A 13173-nucleotide genomic window follows, 5' to 3' on the forward strand; every position below is an offset into this window, starting at 1 on the left:
TAAATAAATAAATAAATAAATAAATAAATAAAGCTTACATGTTTTCTCTGGGAAAAAAATAAATAAATAAAGTTCCTTCCCATTAAAGTCTCCTATGTTTTGTGTTGATGTGGCAGATGGCAGAACCCATTTAGAATAGGCAGGTTTGCGGGGTTTGGGCTGCCCCTCTCCCTGCCCTGTAACAATTTGGTGGTGAGAATTCTATGGGGTCTACACCTGAGAGGAAAGCAAACATTGCACAAAATGAACAATCATGTAAAATATATATAAACAAATAAATTGTTATGGAAATAAATTCTAGCCTTTTATCCAGGCAAGGGAAGAACAAGCGGTACTTCAGGAATGGTGAGGTCAGGAGAAGCTTTATTACTCATCCATGAGGTCTCAGACCTGGGTAGTCCCCTAAGGTTTGAGCACCTGTCTAGAGACAAAGGGTTTCTTTTATACACAACCATCTTACATTGATAACATTGGTTAGCAAACACAACTATTTGCTGTAAAACTCCTAGACAAAGGGGGAAAGATGGACATTTGGGGATGTCCTTCGGGAGATAAATCAGCCTGGCCATCTGTCTGACCTTGTTAAAATGTAACCTCGTTTAGATAAGCTAAAAACTTAGATGGAAAGCTAAGGAAAGGTTTTTCAAGTAAATAAACTTGTTATTTACTATTGCATCGGATTATTTACTGCACCAGGCCTAAGACCCTTTAGCAGGAAAGATTTATTTGCTTGGCAATTCCTTTTCAAAATTATATGTTTAAAAAAGTGGTTACTCTAGTAATTGTGGGTCAGCTCTATCATACTTAAGTAGTAAGAGCAGCCCATTTCAACTCCAGTCTAAATCCAATAAGATTTCCAGATTCCTCTACTGGTAGTTAATATAAAAGATTGACTAACAAAAGTGAAACATCAGCTAATCTTACACAAGCACATTTTTGTTTTGTTATTTTGAAAGTGTCTGGCTAAGAAGAGATATCAACAACAACAACAAAAAGGGTCTTTCTTAAAAGGCATTTCCTCAGGTAAAGAGTACCATATTTTATGGTGCAGATGTGGTCAGTCCTGTTCAACCACATTCTTGCAATGGTCCTCTTAAATCCCCTTCCCCATCCCAGATAAGTTCATTCTTTTTCAAAGCACTGCCAGCATGATGTCATCCTCTTTTGCTATTTTACAAGTTCAAGGGGATTTGCAGGAGCAAAGGCAAACTATTCTTCCAAAGTATTATAAGCATTTTTATGCAAATGTGATCAAGCTTTAAAAAGGGTGACTTTTGAAAAAAAAGAAAGAGCAGAGCCTTCAGAACAAGCAGTAGATAGCCTAAGGGAATGACTTAATAAGCCTGGTCTCATTCCTTAAGGCTCTTTTCTTTGATAACATCTAAGACTTCTTTGACCCACCTTTATGTATCTCTCTTTTTTTTGAAGATTTATTTATTTATACAAGCACTGGGGTACAAGCCAGAGGCGTGGGAGGGTGAGAGAATTCACCAGAGACAGAGCAGGGAGCAGAACAGGCAAAAGGACCGAAATACACTGTTAAGTGGAGCAGAGGGCTAGACAGGAGAGGTCTGCCGCACCATGTGAGAATCTCCCTGGCTGGCTGGGAATGGAACTGGTACTGCAGAGGCTGCGGACAGCTTCACAGCACTGGGCTCAACCCGGTGCGCCACCAGGGAGGCCCACCTTTGTGTCTCTTTTATCCTGATTGTCCACTGCTTCCTTAAAGTTTGAGCTACCTTATTCTCACAACATTCCTGTCACTCAATTACTTGGACTTCTGGAGGCAGCGCAGATTCCACATTTGGATTTACAAAAATCACGAATGGTTACGAGAAATTTAACAAATACTAATCGGCATCTCCTTTTTGCAAGAAAATTATGGAAATTCAGAAATGAATCAGGGGCCTCCCTGTAACAGGGTGGTCCCCAGGAAAGGGGGAGGTTCCAGGTTTCCTGCCCCACCCAAAAGGAGGGTGGAGCTGAGCAGGGAGAAGAAGAAGCTGCAGAGACTGAGGAAGGAAGGAAGCAGGATGGAGAGCCAAAAGGAGACCTGGAGGAGGCACATGGAGCTGAGAGACACATGAAGAAACTGCGCTTGCCTTTTTTTGGTCGTGAACTGGTTGACACAGATGTGGGTGAGAGACCTGTGGGGAGGTGACAATGGCAGTTTTTGTCTTGATTTTGATTTTGCTCTTTTTCTTCCAGACTTGTCTGGTTCTTTCTGATCCTTTTCTGTGGGTCCCCACTGGGAAATGCTTTAGCCTTGAGACAGGCTTTGGGGCCTTTTTCTGGGCCAATCTGGCTTGGATGGACTTTTACCCAGGAGGGGATGGGTAACTTTGGGTGCAAGTTCCTTTCCATTAAAGTCTCATATGTTTTGTGTTGATGCGGCAGATGGCAGAACCTATTTAGAGAAGGCAGGTTTGCGGGGTCTGGGATGCCCCTCTCCCTGCCCTGTAACATCCCTGGTGGCTAAAGGGGTAAGCACCAAGCTATGAAGCAATCCGCAGACTCTGCAGCTTGAGTTCGATCCCTAGCCGACCAGAGAGATACCCACATGGCGAAGCAGACCTCTCCTGTCCGGCCCGCTGCTCCCCTCAGCAGTATATTTCAGTCAGTCTGCCTGTTCTGTTCCCCACTCTGTCTCTGGTGAATCCTCTCACCCCCCGCACCTCTGGCCTGTACCCCAGCTCTTGTACGCATAAATAAATAAATCTTTATAAAAATTTTTTAAAAAATGAATCAGGAGTGAAGGACCCTACCAGATCTAAACTATTGGTGTGCATTAGAATTACCTTATCCAAGTTTTTTAATATGTAATTAACCTGGAAACAGTTGCAGAAATTCTGATTCCGTTGGTCTAGAGCATGAACGTTTTTTAAAAGTTCACAAGCGGGCCTCCCTGGTGGCACAAGGGGTTAAGACACGACCTATGAAGCAATACTCAGCCACTGCAGCATGAGTTCAATCCCCGGCCAGGGAGCTACCCACATGGTGCAGCAGACCTCTCCTGTCTCACCCGCTGCTCCCCTCAGCAGTGTATTTCAGTCAACCTGCCTGTTCTGTTCCCCACTCTGTCTCTGGTGAATCCTCTCACCCCCCACACCTCTGGCCTGTACCCCAGTTCTTGTATGCATAAATAAATAAAAAAACAAAAAAAAAAGTTCACAAGCACAATCATGTGTCATTTAAGGACTGGGGATATGTTCTGACATATATTTTCAGGCAGTTTCACCTTTGTGCAAGTGTCATAGAGTGTGATTACACAAACCTGGGGGGTTTAGCCCATCAGGACTACCATCTTATAAGCAGTCTGTCAATGATTCCAATGTCATTAAGTGACATATAACTTGTCACACATACAGGGTCAAAGACATTACAAGAAAACTATAGACCAACAGCCATTATGAAATTGATGCAAAAATCCTTAACAAAATTCTAGAAAACCAAATTCTATAGTATGTTAAAAATAGGTAGGTGCCCTATGCCCAAGTGGCATTTATTCCTGGAATGAAGGATTGTTCAATATGTAGGAAAAAATATATACATGATCATCTCAATTCATACAGAAAATGCATTTGGTAAAAATTCAAAGTTCTTTTATGATAAAAACACTCAACATAATAGGAATAGAAGGAAACTATCTCAACATCATAAAAGCCATACATGAAAAATGCACAGTGAATGTCATCCTCCATGATGAAAGCCACTGAAATCCTTGTTTCTATGATCAGGAACAAGTCACTTCCACTCGACTTAGCACTGGAAGTTATAACAAAGCAAATAGGCAATAAAAAGAAATAAAGATATCCAAACTAAAAAGGAAGAAGAATAATTATCTCTATTTGCAGAGGTAGGGGAAGAAAAAATTTTTCCTTGACCCTCTTAAGAACCCTGGTTGCATCTGAAATTAAATGGATTGAGTAACAGGAGAAATATAGATTAACAGGAGAAATGCATAGAATAACAGAAGAAAGGGCCTCCCCGGTGGCGCAGCGGTTGAGCGCTGGGTTGTGAAGCTGCCCGCAGCCTCTGTGGCGCCGGTTCGATCCCCGGCTGCTCCCAGGCCACCGGAGGAGGGTCCCACATGGCTCCTGCCGCCCGCTGCTCCCCTCAGCAGTGTACTTCAGTCCTTCTGCCTGCTCTGCTCCCCGCTCTGGCTCTGGTGAATTCTCTCACCCTCCCGCGCTTCTGACTGTACCCAGTGCTTGTGTAAATAAATAAATAAATCTTAAAAAAAAAAAAAGAAATATTTAAAAAAAAAAAAAAAAGAATAACAAAAGAAAAGCATGCAAATTTATTTAAATTTTACATGATTCAAAAGCTTCTGGAAGTCAACAAAGACCCAAAGAAACAGTTAAACCTAAGTATTTTTATGCTAGGGTCAAGAAAAGTACATAGTCATGAAGAAATAGAATAGGTCAAAGAGTATGAGGTAAGGTAGTAAACTGAGGGAAATTTAGCAAGCCCTGTTTGTTAAGATTCTTCTTGTTCCTTTATCTTTGGAGATAAAGATGTACCTTTGTTCAGGTATAGGAAAATCATCTCTCACATGAGGGCCTGTTTCAGGGGAAAACAGAAAAGGAGTTCGCAGTGACTTTCTACTTCTGCCTTTTTCTCAAACTCTTTTAGCTTAAAATGTCCATTACACCAAGGTACCATATTTTGGTGTAGCATGTCTTGGACATCATCATAGATTATGTTGTTTTATATATAGAAATACCTAAAGATGCCATCAGAAAGAATTATTGGAACTAATACAGGAATTCAGCAAAAATCAGTTGCATTTCTGTACACTAACAATAAACAATGTGAAAAGAAAATCATGAAAATAATTCCATTTACAATTGCATCAAGTGAATTAAATACTTAGTAATTAACAAAGTAAAAAATTTGTAGAATATTTATCCATTGGAAAACTTAGTATTATTAAGATGTAAATATTACCCTAAGCAATCTACAGATTCATTAGTCTTTGCAAGAATCTCATGACTTTTTTTTCAAAAATAGAAAAATCAATCCTAAAATTCAGATGGAATCATAAAGGACCATGAGCAGTCAAAAACAATCTTGAAAGAGAACAAAGTAGGACAATTCACACTTTATTTTAAAACTTACTACTACACTATAGTAATCAAAACAGTGTGACAGTGACATAAAGACTGACATAGATCAATAGAATAGACTTGAGAGGCTACGAACAAATCCTCACATATATGGTCAAATATGATTTTTGACAAGAGTGCCAAGACTGGGCCTCCCTGGTGGTGCAGGCAGTTGAATGCCGCACTGTGAAGCTGTCCCCAGCCTCTGCAGTGCGGGTTTGATCCCGGTCAGCCAGAGAGAATCCCACATCGCTAAGCAGACCTCACCTGTCTCGCCCGCTGCTCTCCCCTCAGCAGTGCATTTCCTCAGTCTGCTACTCTGTCTCTGGTGAATCCCCTCACCCTCCCACACATCTGGCCTGTACCCCAGTTCTTGTATGAATAAATAAATAAATCTTAAAAAAAAAAGAACAAAATTACATTAAAGAAAAGTCACTCTTCCAACTTTGTCACTTCTCCAAGGTGACTGTGATGAATCTATGCTGTGTCTTCTTGAAACACTATCTTTGGAGACAAAGTGTCTGAACACATGATATAAATCATTCCTTTTGCCCCTCAAATGAAATCATAATTTGCCCACTGTTCCACAAATTGCTTTTTATCCACTTAATATAGTGCTGTCTTCGTTCTTTATAATAGCATTATAGAATTTTATTTTATAGATATTCTATCGTTTATTATTTTAACAAGTTCTTTATTAATGAATTTTCAAATTATTTTCACTTAGAATTTTTATTATAATAATGCTGGAATTGATATCCTCATATATATTGCTTGTGGGTCCTGTGTTACTATATCTTAGGGGAAATACCTAGAAGTGGAACCAAACAAATAGATGTTAGTATCTTGGGGCTTCCCTGGTGGTGCAAGGGGTTAAGACGCAGCCTATGAAACTATCTGCAGCCACTGCAGCATGAGTTCGATCCCTGGCCAGGAAGCTACCCACATGGTGCAGCAGACCTCTCCTGTCTCACCTGCTGCTTCCCTCAGCAGTGGATTTCAGTCAGTCTGCCTGTTCTGTTCTCCACTCTGTCTCTGGTGAATTCTCTTACCCCCCTCCCACACCTCTCGTCTGTACCCCAGCTCTTCCACGCGTAAGTAAATCTTTATTTTTTTATTTTTTTATTTTTTTTTTTATTTATTTTTTTTTTTTAAATCTTTTTATTTTTATTTTTTTTTATAGAGGCATGTTTTATTTATTTATTTTGTTTGTTTGTTTTGTTTTGTTTATACATGCACTGGGTACAGTCAGAAGCGCGGGAGGGTGAGAGAATTCACCAGAGCCAGAGCGGGGAGCAGAGCAGGCAGAAGGACCGAAGTACACTGCTGAGGGGAGCAGCGGGCGGCAGGAGAGGTCTGCGCGCCATGTGGGATCCTCCGCCGGTGGCCGGGGAGCAGCCGGGGATCGAACCGGCGCCGCAGAGGCCGCGGGCAGCTTCGCAACCCAGCGCTCAACCGCTGCGCCACCGGGGAGGCCCTCTTTATTTTTTTAAAAAAAAAAGTTAGTGTCTTAATAGAATGAGTTTCTCCTTTCCTCCATGTTCATCAACCACGGATATTATCAAACAGGTTTATTTACAATCAAATCTAAATTTTCAACAAGTGCTTGATTCAATTTACATTATTAATAGTTATTCTTCTAACAGTTGTAAAAAACCAATCATAAAGTGTGATTGAAGTTCAGCATCTTTGTATATACTTATTTCTATTTATATACTTTTGGGTGAGCTAACTTTTAATATTCCTTAATCATATTAAGAAATTATTCCTTAGGGCCTCCCTGGTGGTGCAAGGGGTTAAGACGCAACCCATGAAGCGATCCACAGCCTCTGCAGCACGAGTTTGATCCCCTGCCTGCCAGGGAGCAACCCACATGGCCCAGCAGACCTCTCCTGACTGGCCCGCTGCTCCCCTCAGCAGGTACGTCGGTCAATCTGCCTGTTCTGTTCCCCAGTCTGTCTCTGGTGAATCCTCTCACCTCCCACACCTCTGGCCTGTTCCCCAGCTCTTGTATGCATAAATAAATAAATCTTAAAAAAAAAATTATTCTTTACTACATGGCAATTAAAAAAAGATGAAATCTCGTCATTCATAATAGGGATGGAATAGAAAGGGTAAATTATGCTGAGTGAAATAAATCAGGGGAGAGAGAAATATATGTGGAATATAGAAACAAAACAAAGGAACAGACAAAACTAAATCAAAGAAAACACTAGAAATCTGACTGTAGAACTGAGGCTACAGGCTACTAAAGGTGAATCTTACGGAGAGGGCCCCAATGGACAATGGTGGAGGATTGTGGGTATTTTGGTGGTGGGTGCTTGTGTGTAACAAACATCTGAAGAGGTGTGAATCCATACCCCCAAATCATATACAGTGTTGTAAATGAGTGCTACCTCAGCAAGTTTTTTCAATTTGGTTTATATCCCTATGTACAAATTTTTAATTTTTATGTAGCTAAGTTAATTTGTTTAAGTCTCTTTCGTTCCCTCACTCAGGATTAAAAAAAAAAAATTGATATAATTTTGTAATTCCAGCCTTTACTTAAAAATGTTCTTTTAAAATAATATTCATGATATGCCAAAAAAAGGAAAAGTATATATGTTTTCTCTTAATTACGGCACAGTAAAGTTAACAGGAATATGTTTTGTTTTCAAATCAGGAATCTGGACAAAAAAGTAATTATTTAATGTCTGAAAATCATGCTAGCACTACTGGCAACTGTTTTGATTTGGAGAATCAATAGAAGATAGCTTTTTTTTTTTAAGATTTATCTATCTATCTATCTATCTATCTATCTATCTATCTATCTATCTATCTATCTATCTATCTATCTATCTATCCAAGCACTGGGTACAGTCAGAAGCGCAGGAGGTGAGAGAATTCACCAGAGCCAGAGGGGAGAGCAGAACAGGCAGATTGATGAAATACACTGCTGAGGGGAGCAGCTGGTAGGGCAGGAGAGGTCTGCGTGCCATGTGGGACCCTAGCTGGCGGCTGGGGACCGAATAGGCGCTGCAGAGGTTGTGGGCAGCTTTGCAGCCCAGCGCTCAACCACTGCGCCACCGGGGAGGCCCTAGAAGATAGCATTTTAAACCTTTTTTTTGGTACAAGTTTCAGAGACCTTGGAGTCATCTATTCTCTTCCACAAAATCTTATTTTGTAATTTATTAGCTAAGTATAGGTTATATTATTGGCATTACCGTAGAATTTTATTTTTTATGTTATTTTATTTATGCATTTAAGAACTGGGGTACAGGTCAGGGGTGCAAGGGGTGAGAGGATTCACCAGAGACAGAGTGGGGAACAGAACAGGCAGACTGACTGAAATACACTGCTGAGGGGAGCAGTGGGCAAGACAGGAGAGGTCTGCTGTACCATGTGGGTAGCTCCCTGGCTGGCGGGGGATTGAACTTGTGCTGCAGAGGTTGCAGATAGCTTCATAGTGCTGTACTTAAACCGCTTGTGCCACGAGGGAGGCCCTACCGTAGAATTTTAGTTATTAACAAATTGAATATTAATATCCTTCCCTAATGTCGATAAACCTGAGGATTTGTTTTCTAATTCTATCCCTGTAGAGAAATTTAAATTACGTTTCTATACCAAGCTGCACTTATTCTACCATCTCTTATATCCATTGCCACAAATGCAATAGGGTACATTGATGACCTCTGTGTCATGTTTTACTTTGGAATTTCATTTCTAGAACACTAAAGCACTGCTAAGTTAGGAATATATCTATATAAACTATTAATGCTTAGGTCATCCAAAACTTTGTATACAATAACTCTTACTTAAAAAAATAAATAAATAAAATAAAATCCCATCTTCTCAAAAAACACATTCCTAACCTCCAGCCAGTGATTTATGAATCCCTCTCCTGAATTTAAAGCACTAATTATTGGTATACAAGTCATGTATCACATGGAATCATAGATTCATAGAATTCAACAGTTTAGGATAGCAAGCTTTTTTTTTTAAAGATTTATTTATTTTTATACAAGAGCTGGGGTATAGGCCAGAGGCGTGGGAGGGTGAGAAGATTCACCAGAGACAGAATGGGGAACAGAACAGGCAGACTGACAAAATACACTGCTGAGGGGAGCAGCGGGCAAGACAGGAGAGGACTGCCACAGCCATGTGGGAATCTCCCTGGCCAGCCGGGAATCGAACCTACGCTGCGGACAGCTTCACAGTGCTGCGCTAAACCTGCTGCACCAACCGGGGAGGCCCCAGCAAGCTTTATGTTGGAAATAATCTAATTTACTGACACAAATTTCTTGGTTTTATTATTTATTTTTGTGAATACCATTGTTAGTGAGAGGTAGTTGCCTTCTGCATTATCTTCCACCATGCTTGGACTATTTGTGTGTTTAGAAATTTTTCTTATGTTTAGCAAGAATTCATATTCTTGTGATTTTCAAGGCTAATGTTGTTCCTAAGCATAAAAAATCAACCCATTTATTCTTCTAGTGATAGTCCTTCAAAGATTGCTTTCTTGCTCAAATTCTTTCAGTTTTTGCTTTTATGCTATGGTTTCCAGCCCCCATCATTCTGATATACTCTCCTGTAAACTCTTTGTAGTTTATCACTATCCTTAAAATTACTTTTGTTACCAGTAATTTTATGTTTTTAAGTACGCTATTCAAATGTCATAAGATAGTAGCAAAAAACTTAAAATTTCTATAATTCAAAGGCTATTCTTTTTTTTTAGCATATTTGATAATAAATTTTATTTTTATATTCCCCATACAGTTGCAACCCCCCCTTTCTGATCCCAATCCCTCCCCTCCCGCCCCCACCCCCCAAAAGTGTCTCTGTTTCATAGTTTTTTGTTGATTCTGATTTTCACTTTCTTATAGTTATTCATTTTCCTGGTCCCTTATTTAAGTTTTCTAGATTCCTGCTATGAGTGAGACCATCCGGTATTTTTCTTTTTCTTTTTGGCTTATTTCGCTGAGCATGATCCCTTCCAGCGGCATCCATGTTGCTGCAAATTGCATGTGCTTATCTTTTTTGAATGCTGAGTAATATTCCATGGTGTATATGTACCACATCTTCTTGATCCAGTCATCTATTTTTGGGCATTTGGGTTGTTTCCAAAGCTTAGCTATTGTAAACAGTGCTGCTATAAACATAGGGGTGCAGGTGTTCTTTGGAATTGATGTTTCTGTGTCAAAGGCTATTCTTTCTAACAATAAATTTGTGAGAATTCTTTACATCTTTACGTTCTCACATTTGAAAAGTTAGTTTTGATTAAGTAATAGATACCTTTTTCTGGCAGCTGTCAACGGTTGTTGGGGGATTGCTGAGATCACATAACCAGTTTTACTCCTTATAGCTTAAAATTACCTGACTTGCTGTCACCACTTGCTGTTTGAAATTCAACAGCATTTAAACAAATAAGTAACAGAATACTATGCTTGCATTGGTCTTATAACTATTATCTGCTACAGAACCCAATCCCAATGTTTAAAAAAACAAACATCTTTCCTTGGTTCAACAAAATGTTTTAACGTGCTTGGGACTAGCCTCTGATAAGGAAATCAGACTTCATCTAACAATCATCGATTTGAATAGTCGTTACAAACATTACTAAACTGCTGATGATAGTGTCCTTTGTTCACAAGCAAGAACTGTCCTTTCCAGACCTTTATATATAATTTATCCTTTGTTCCAAGAATATTGTAAATAAATTGTAAAGTTGCTGACAAATAGTTAAGTTTCAAAAAAAACCGCATTAAATGCTGCAGAAGGAAAAAACAGGCAATAAAATAGAATTATTGAGAAATCAAATAGAAGAGGTGAGGAGTCTGGAGCCCCTCTTGTTCTGAAGTGGTTTTACTCTCTGGCACACAGCTAAGATCATTAAGTATTTGTTAAGTGAATGAAAACGTGGAAGCCTTAGGGATATTTCCATAGCAGGACAATTATAAGCATTGCAGCTATCTTAGCAGACTATCTGGTAACTTATTTTCCATTTTGATTTTGATTTGTTTCTGTATTTTCAATTCAGTTTTTTTTTTTTTGAGAACTCACTATGAGTTTTGTAGTTAATATGGAGCACTATAGTTATTAAAAATACTATTTTTCTGATATGGTATAACTTAGTCTGTTATAACCCTAATTTATGTACTATGAATTATTTCCCCTCCTTTCCTCTCTCCCTCTCTCTTTCAAAATTCACTTGGACTACTTAGGTGATACTACATTAAAGTGGCCCATAAATGAGCTAATGGTCCTGGGCAGAGCCAGTCAGGACAACATGTCCATGCAACAAAATGAACAAAAGAACCTTTGGAATGCACCTGGTTGTTCAAGACTAGCAGGTGGTTTAAAAAAAAGAGGACTCTTAAGGAACTGACTTCTCTTTAAGGATTTTGTTGCTATTAATTTTCCTACAAAAACGACCCAGATTCCTTCTTGACCTTTACTCTGAGAGCAGAGGAAGTATTGCTCTGATATTGGCTCAGTAACTGGTACCTGCAGGCAGCTGCTTATCTGAATAGTATCTCGTGAATATAGTTCTTCCTGCATTGCTTGCACAGTTGGACCTATTCCATCCCTAGGTTACAATATGTTCTTCACATAAGCGTTCAAGACAAAAGGCATTCCAGGGGCAATTTTGTTATATATAAATATATAATCCAGTGCATTAAAATATAACCCAAACTTTATGTATATGTTATGCTTGCAAATTTCATACTCTCCAAAGCAAAAATACTATTTTGTAATTATTTTTGGAAGATCTGTCACCAACAAATAACTATGTGAGACAACTCAGAACAACTTTGTAATTCTCTTCAAAAAGGAGGTAGGCGTTATATTCATGGTCCAGTTTCCCATCAGTGAAAGCCCTGAAATTACCTAAGTTTACTTTTTATAAGGACATGCATCATATCAATCAAAGTGGTCTGTAATTCCCAACTTACTTGTGGTTAAATAAAAAAATTCAAAAGTTGTTTTGAGATCAATTTAAAATCTGAAATGTATTGATGTATAATTTTACAAGCAATTATTCAGAGTCCATTATCTGCTGCACATTTTCTAAGGCACTGAATACAAAACTTAATACGGTATAAATCCCCCTGCTTGGGAGCTCGAGTTTTAGTGAAGGGTTAGGGTTACTTTTGTCTTTTCATGTAAAGTTATATGTTTCATAGAAAGTCAGTATAATATAGAACCTAAAGGGGGAAAAGGGAAGCATTAGTTGAAGACTTAAGAAGTAGGTTTCTCTGGGATGCCCTAGGATGTGGCTGTTGAGTTAACATTTCAGAATTATCTCTTTAAATCCATACTGTTGCCACTGCAATGAAAGCAGGGAAACTTGTCAGCAGATGGTTAGGTTTTATGGTCTATGTCCATGCTTTTGTAGCTTGGGATCAAGATCAAGTTTCTGGGTAAAGCATTCTCTCTCCCCACCCTCCTCTCCCATGAAGTCAGGTTCTCAGACTGTTGGTGATAGGTGTGTTCTCGGAATAAAGGGGTATCAGAATCACCCCTTTTCATATCCCCCTTATCAGTCTGAGGGGAGTTTATTCAGTGTTTCGGTTTTTGCCTCCCAGATTAAGAAGCGTCTGGACGGCTGGTTTATTTTAGGTTCCACGAGGGCACGGCACCGGCTCCTTTTTCGATTTCCTGATTCGTGACCAGTCAGCGCGGTCACGTCTAGTTGCGTTGCACACGCTTTGCACGCGGTTTGCACGCCTCTGGCGGACGCGTGCAGGGCCCTGGATTCCGGGTGGCAGGGCGCGCGGAGGTGAGCACCACTCACCTCCGCCGGGCAGAGGGGCAGCGGGGAGGGTCGGTTACCGCCTGCAAAGGGCTGGCGGGAGTCGCGGGACTCCCAGCGGGGCTGTCATAAATGACCTTTAAAAGGGCACAAAAACCCAAACCTCTGCCGGCTCCAGGTGGTTCAATACCAACCCAGGACAGCTTCGCGTTCCCGGCTTCAGACCAAACTTAGGGAGCCACGAGACACAGCCGTGCAGCCGGGGCGCTGGGCACTTAACCCTAACCCTCCCCGGTCACCTCGGGACAGACCCCGGGCGCACGTAAGCGAATT

Source organism: Talpa occidentalis, unplaced genomic scaffold (assembly GCF_014898055.3).
Source record: "Talpa occidentalis isolate TD23 unplaced genomic scaffold, MPIMG_talOcc4v2.1 talOcc4.16, whole genome shotgun sequence".
Classification (NCBI taxonomy): Eukaryota; Metazoa; Chordata; class Mammalia; order Eulipotyphla; family Talpidae; genus Talpa; species Talpa occidentalis.